Here is a 7,465-nt window from a genome sequence, read left to right on the forward strand (position 1 = left end):
TAATAAAGTAATTGAAAAAGTTACACTACTATTACATTTTAAATAGGGTAACTTGTAATCTGTAACCTATTACATTTACAAAGTAACCTTCCCAACACTGGTCGTGGTTAGCAGCAATCGCAGCAACATAGACTTTAAGGGTGGAGGGAGACAGCCTCCCCTGCTGCAGAAAGGAAAGCACAACTCTGATCGGGCATCTCCGGGGTCTTCTCAGTGAGAAGAACACCGCTCGACGAACAGATTCCACTTCAAGGCGTAAGCGTGTCATAGACGGTGCTCGTGCCGAAGTGATGGTGTGTACTACCTCTTGGGATAGGTCACCTAGAACCTATGGGTGCCCCATCTCTGAGTCAGTAGATCCTTCCTCAGAGGAATCTGCTAGGGAGGGGCTGTCACGAGGAGCATTAGTTCTGGAAACCAGGTCCGATTGGGCCAGTAAGGCACCACAAGCAGGACCTGCTCCTCGTCCTTCCTGATCTTGCACAGCGTCTGTGCGAGAAGGCTCACTGGGGGAAACGCATATTTGCGCAGGCACCGCGGCCAGCTGTGTGCCAGTGCGTCCGTGCCGAGTGTTCCCTCGGTCAGGGAGTAAAACAACTGGCAGTGGGAGGTCTCTGGAGAGGCAAACAGGTCTACCTGAGCGGCTCCGAAACATCTCCAAATCAGCTGGACCGTCTGGGGATGGAGTCTCATTTCTCCGGGGAGCGCTGCTCGTGACAGCTCGTCGGCCGTATGGTTGTGCAGACCCAGAATATGAATGGCACAAAGCGACCTCAGATGATTCTGACTCCAGAGGAGGAGGTGGCAGGCGAGTTGCGACGGGAGCGCAGACCACCTTGTCAGTTGATGTGCAACGGTCGCAGTGTTGTTCGTGCGGAGCAGCACGTGCTTGCCTCGTAAGGTCCCTCTGAGACGGTTCAAGGCGAGGCGTACTGCTAACAACTAAATTTTTGCACTGCATGCCCGTCGTACGTGGCCCCAGCCAGTGGTAGAGGCATCCGTGTACACCACAGCATACCTGGAGACCTGCTCCAGGTGCACTCCTGCCCGAAGAAATGCAAGGTCTGACCACGGGGTGAAGGTTTGGCGGCAGGCCGGTGTAACTTGGACCCGGTGAGTGCCGCGGTGCCACGCCCACCTCGAGACTCTGCCATGGAGCCGGTGTTAAAGCGGTCTCATATGAAGCAGCCCCAGCGGCGTGACAGCCGTTGCAGCTGCCAAATGCCCCAGGAGCCTCTGAAACTATTTCAGTGGGACCGCCGTCCTGCTCTTGAACATATTCAGGCAGTTCAGCACTGACTGAGCATGTTCAACACCGACTGAGGAGTGCTGTCTGTTTGACCAAATCCAACTCCATACTGAGAAAAGAGATCCTCTGCGTCGGGGAGAGTTTGCTCTTTCCCCAGTTGACCCGAAGGCCCAACTGGCTGAGGTGCGAGAGGGTGTGTGAGTAGGGCCTTTGATGATGCTCTCAAACCGCCCGCTGCTCCCTGCTGGCGACAGAGGAGGAAGAGTGTGGTCCGGGTTTGGTCCGTCCGCAACTCTCCGTGTCCTCTTGGGACCCAGAGATAGAAAAAACTTCTCTATTGTCGAGAGGTGGGTCTGGGACACGGGGGCCTTGAGGAACCAAGACCACCTTGTCAGTTGATGTACGCAACGGTCGCAGTGTTGTTCGTGCGGACCAGCACGTGCTTGCCTCGTAAGGTCCCTCTGAGACGGTTCAAGGCGAGGCGTACTGCTAACAACTAAATTTTTGCACTGCATGCCCGTCGTACGTGGCCCCAGCCAGTGGTAGAGGCATCCGTGTACACCACAGCATACCTGGAGACCTGCTCCAGGTGCACTCCTGCCCGAAGAAATGCAAGGTCTGACCACGGGGTGAAGGTTTGGCGGCAGGCCGGTGTAACTTGGACCCGGTGAGTGCCGCGGTGCCACGCCCACCTCGAGACTCTGCCATGGAGCCGGTGTTAAAGCGGTCTCATATGAAGCAGCCCCAGCGGCGTGACAGCCGTTGCAGCTGCCAAATGCCCCAGGAGCCTCTGAAACTATTTCAGTGGGACCGCCGTCCTGCTCTTGAACATATTCAGGCAGTTCAGCACTGACTGAGCATGTTCAACACCGACTGAGGAGTGCTGTCTGTTTGACCAAATCCAACTCCATACTGAGAAAAGAGATCCTCTGCGTCGGGGAGAGTTTGCTCTTTCCCCAGTTGACCCGAAGGCCCAACTGGCTGAGGTGCGAGAGGGTGTGTGAGTAGGGCCTTTGATGATGCTCTCAAACCGCCCGCTGCTCCCTGCTGGCGACAGAGGAGGAAGAGTGTGGTCCGGGTTTGGTCCGTCCGCAACTCTCCGTGTCCTCTTGGGACCCAGAGATAGAAAAAACTTCTCTATTGTCGAGAGGTGGGTCTGGGACACGGGGGCCTTGAGGAACCAAACTTTGTCGACATCCCTCATGTCGACCAGACACAGCCAGATGTGGAGCTCCTGGACCACAAGTGTGGACATCTCATGACCCAGAGAACTCGCGGTGAACTTCGTCGCTCGGAGCGCGAGGTCAGTTGCGGTTCGGAGCTCTTTCAGAACTTCCGGATAGTGACCACCCTCGTGCAGGTACCTCAGTGCTTTAGCCTGATGGACCTGCAGTAACGCCGTAGCGTGTAAGGTGGAGACAGCTTCTCCACAGACCACATAAGCAGTACCTACAGGCCCGGGAGGGGAGGCACGGTTTGCCCTGCCAAGTGGAAGCTGTATTAGGACACAAATGCATCGCAACCGACCTCTCCACTGGGGGGACCCCCGTATACCCCCTAGTTGCAGCACCGTCGAGAGTGGTGAGGAAGGAGGAATTAGCAGGTCGGTTTCCGGCAGAAAAAGGTGCCGTCCACGACCTGGTAAGCTCCTCATGCACCTCCGGGAAGAATGGCACCGGGGCAGGGCGCTGAGAACCAGTGCGGGCCACCCTGAGAAACCAATCATCCAACCTTGAAGGCTCGGGATATGGTGGAGGTCTCCACTCGAGCCCTACCCTCTCGGCGGCCCGGGAACACGTAGCCGTCATTTCCGGATCCGATTCAGGCATTGCTACCGTCCCAGAGGGCAGCAGCACAACCGAATCTTCCTCTCCAGAAAGCTCCGGTTCACCCTCCGTTGCAGCGATTGACATACAATATAATACAATACAATACAATACAATGTTTATTTATATGGCACATTTAAAACAACCGAAGTCGACCAAAGTGCTGCACAGAGTATGCAAAATAAAACCGGTCAACAAGATCATAAACAATAAAACACAAACTATAAAATACACACTGTAAAACTAAAATGGATGAGGTTCACCAAAATAAAGGATCATTGCACAGCAAGTCAAAAAATATTGAATGCCAAGGACACAAAATAAGTTTTAAGAGTAGACTTAAAAATAGAGTTGAGACATTTCTGATATGAACTGGGAGACTATCCAATCGTCGGGAGGAGCGCCAAAGGATACTGTTGGTATGCTCCTTGTAGAGGGTCCAACACGTTCCTTTGGCAGCTCAACTGGTTGTGGAGTGCAAGGGGAGCAATGGTCCCTCGAGGGTTGGTTCCCTGGAGGGTTTGCCATCACTGTTATCCGTGCTACTGCCTAAAGTAGCTCTCGCCTGACTGCCACCAGGACGAGAACTAGAACGAGGCAGAGGCAACGGAGCTCCGCCCCTTTTGAGGTAATGGAGCCTGGTCCGCAACTCCGAGATGGTCATCTTCCTGCAATGAGAACATGACTCATCCATGAACGCCACCTCAGCGTGCTTAATGCCCAGACATGTGAGGCAGCGATTGTGACCATCACCCGATGCCAGGTAACGACCGCATCCCAAAACACACATGTGATATGTTGTCTATAGTAAGACGCAATGTCGTCTTTACAATGACACAATGTCGAGTTTGCCAGACGCAACTTCGTCTTTAAAAAGACGCATCCGTGAATGCTCTTTTAGGGAAAAAAGCTATTTTAGCATGCTGAAGTGCACAGGGAAGATGGCTGCCTGCAAAACAAACAGGGGGTAGTGCAGCCTGATGTGTGCAACCCACCACCGCTGAAGCGCCGTACCGCCAGCACCAAGAAGCTCCAAAGAGCGCGCTAAACTCGTTCAGCCTTCTCTGTAGAGTAGTCAGGAGCAGAACGATGTGATCTCTTGGCTCCGAAGCGAAAAGCTGAGTATGCATTGCACCTGCTGCCTAATTATACTTGTGTTGCGATCAGCGGCAGCTGGATGCAATCATCGCATGCCAATGTGCATTGGCTCATTTAGTTACACTCGAAGTAGATTGGTATCTCTAATGCCTGGCTGACACTATAGGATTTTTAACTCTTTTACCCTGATTTCCCCCTCCCGAGAATCGGAGCAAAAATCTTGTCGAGCCCCTCGATCAGTTCCGATGTTCGGCTCGGATTATCTGGTAATTTGAGGCATTCACCGATCGAATCTTGCACCTCCCGATCGGCTCGCACACAAATCGGGGCTGCCCCGATCATATCAAACATGTTTGATATTTAGGATTTAAATTGGGATGATGACGGCTATATGATTACGTCAGTACTTTCACAATAGCCAACGCGCGACCGCAAAACAGCTGCTGTACGGCCCCGTTGGATAGTGGAGATGGAGGAAACTGCTTCTTGATGTTTTATAGTAACACAACTGTCTGTATAATGTGTCGAAAACATATTACAACTGTAAGGAGAAAGAGAAGCACTGGAGTGAAATCGCCTCAGTTTTGAATGAGTGTAGAAAGCAGCTAGCACACTAGCTAACATATGTAAACATCACTGAAATATCAATGACGAGCTGCTGCATGAGATCACGTGAGGCTCCCTCTGGCATGATAATCTTAATAATATCTTGTAGTGTGTGATGTGCCACGATATTAAAATCTTGTAGTGTGTGCATGTTTAAGATTTGAGGCAAGATAATCTGCAAAGATTCTCCTTATGTGTGTGCTGCAACCAGATTTCATAATCGGTTTGGATTTAAAACTCCTGTAGTGTGAGCCCGGCTTAAGCGAGATCCCAATTTCGTCAGTCATACCGATGTGACGTCGAGAGTAACCTACTGAAAGGGAACAGCTGTTACTTCTTTCCCAACTTGTTAATGAAAACAAGGATATAATCAAAGGACAATCTGGAATTGGGATAACCTCCAAAACCAAAAAAGATGCATAAGAAAACATGTGTGCAAATAAATGCAGCGTGTTACTAAAATGTTTATATTCCAAGGCAGATTGCCAGCAACAGCAATTTTAGGATAGTTTGTGATTTGGTCTTAGTGACTTTCACAGATTTAGGAGATAGTTTTAGCACTAAAACGCTTTGTGAAATACCCTTAGAGCAAAAAATGTAGGAGTCCTAAATTTAGGACTGACATGCCCATTATTTTTAAGATTTTCTCCTAAATCGACAAGTTATGAGCTACTTTTAGCCTTAAGATGTTTTTTGAATACGGACCCATGTCTTCTGAAGATAATTGATAGCTTTGAGGAACAAACTGTATATTACTGCAGGTTGTTAAATGTAGGTTCACAGAAACTTTTCCCTCCGCTGCAGTAGTCGTGTGCTTCTGCATTCACATTGATAATGCAAAAATTGGACAAGATTTTCATGCTGAAGATTTGTGTTGGTGTGAACAGGTCTTTAGCCCTGCAATGTACTGCCCATTCACCCAGGGTATTTTCCTGCCCAAGACTTTGGGAGAGGCTCCATATCCCCAAGCATACTACAAACAATTTGGAAAATTGTTGAATGGATTTTACTGAACTACTGTATATGTATGTTTATATTTTCACTAGGCACCACTTGAACCAAAAGAAAGTGTGGAGGGAATGCTGCATGTCATTGGTAGCCTTAATGAGAAGCAGCACGGAGGATTCTTGGACTACACTGGAGAAACAATGCCCTGGTAAACCAGAAGAAAAATGTGGTCAAAGGTTTATGACAGACACATGCCAATTTTATACCATTTCATACAATAAAACACTCTGATCAATAAAGCAGTGCTGTCTCTCTCGCTCTCTTAATTGTATATGCTGTCAATTACACACACATGGCTGAATCAGGGAAAAAAGGTAATAATTCATAAAAATAAAAAAAACAGTATTAAAATATGTTTTTGTGTAATCATGCTAGAGAGATGTAAAACATGAAAAAATTATTCTGCTCAAGCTCAGGCAAATACATTTTATGAAGCATTTATGAAACGAAATCTCTTCTTCCTGTGCAATGTTCATCCCAGCATTAGCCAGACCCTTCATGAGCACTTCTGGTGGCCCCGGATGATTTTCTGTACAATGGAAGTGGACCATCAACCTCACTAATTGTTTTTTTTGCCCATTTGAGGATAGTACCCTATGGAAAGACTGATAGGTATTGTGGAACTCAGTTGGTATACAAAGTTTGGAAGGCCTTCTTCTTTTTCCTAAGTGTGCCCATCAGTCTTTCCACTGGGTACCATCCTCAAACGGGCAAAAGAGTTTGGTGAGGTTGATGGTGTTTGTGGAATATCCTGGACTGCCGGCAAAGGGGTTGTCTCTAGTATCACATCAACTGGGAAGGGTACAGCCGAGAGGTTTGGGAGTCGGGACAACATTCTGGACGCTGCACTGCTGTCCAGCTTTGATGCTGATTATTCAGACCTCCCAGCTCTTTTTCAACAATTCAACAGTTTCAGCAACATTTCGTCTTTGGAGGTCATGAAATTATGAAATAGATTGTTGGTGCGGTTGCCTTCTGGCCAAACATCTAGGCTGGGGCTTATAGTGTTGTGCCACTGGGACATAGGTTTGTGATTAAACTATTAACATGAATGCTTCTGGGAATAGAACAACAGTGTGTGCATAATACAGTATGTCGAGAAGAAAATATATTAACTGCAAAAGAATTTAAGAATTAAGGTGAATAATTGTGCGTTAAACCAAATATTAATCCATCAGTAACTGCAAACTACCTGGAGGACCATTACTAGTTTCAGTCAGACAACAGCAAGGTGGCAAGGGAGTCACGGTGTGAGCTGCTACTAACAGTGAACAAGATGGACCTTGCAGGATAAGAGATTGACCTAAAATGACCTCTCAAACATTATTGCCAGATTCTGGAATATAAATTAGTCAAACAGTGGTATAAGAGAAAGTAGTGTAAGTCCCTCTAGAGCAGGGGTGCCCGAACTCGGTCCTGGAGGGCCGGTGTCCTGCAGAATTTAGATCCAACCCCAATTAGACACACCTGAACCAGCTAATCAAGCTCTTACTAGGCATACTAGAAACCTCCAGGCAGGTGTGTTGAGGCAGGTTGGAGCTAAACTCTGCAGGACATCGGCCCTCCAGGACCGAGTTTGAGCACCTCTGCTCTAGAGTAACACTCAACCTATCTGTCAATAGAGTCTTTTCTCCTTTCCTTGCTTCCTTTCCTCATGTCTAAGCCCCCCCCCCCCCCC

At 48.5% G+C, this 7,465-nt stretch overlaps 1 pseudogene; it reads left to right on the forward strand.

The window, feature by feature from the left end:
- Window positions 1-6,005, forward strand: part of LOC107661826 (C-factor-like) — a 9,285-nt pseudogene extending 3,280 nt beyond the window's left edge.
- Window positions 6,006-7,465: the final 1,460 nt, after the last annotated feature.

This window comes from Sinocyclocheilus anshuiensis, unplaced genomic scaffold (genome assembly GCF_001515605.1).
Source record: "Sinocyclocheilus anshuiensis isolate Anshui unplaced genomic scaffold, SAMN03320099.WGS_v1.1 scaffold47, whole genome shotgun sequence".
In the NCBI taxonomy this organism is placed as follows: domain Eukaryota; kingdom Metazoa; phylum Chordata; class Actinopteri; order Cypriniformes; family Cyprinidae; genus Sinocyclocheilus; species Sinocyclocheilus anshuiensis.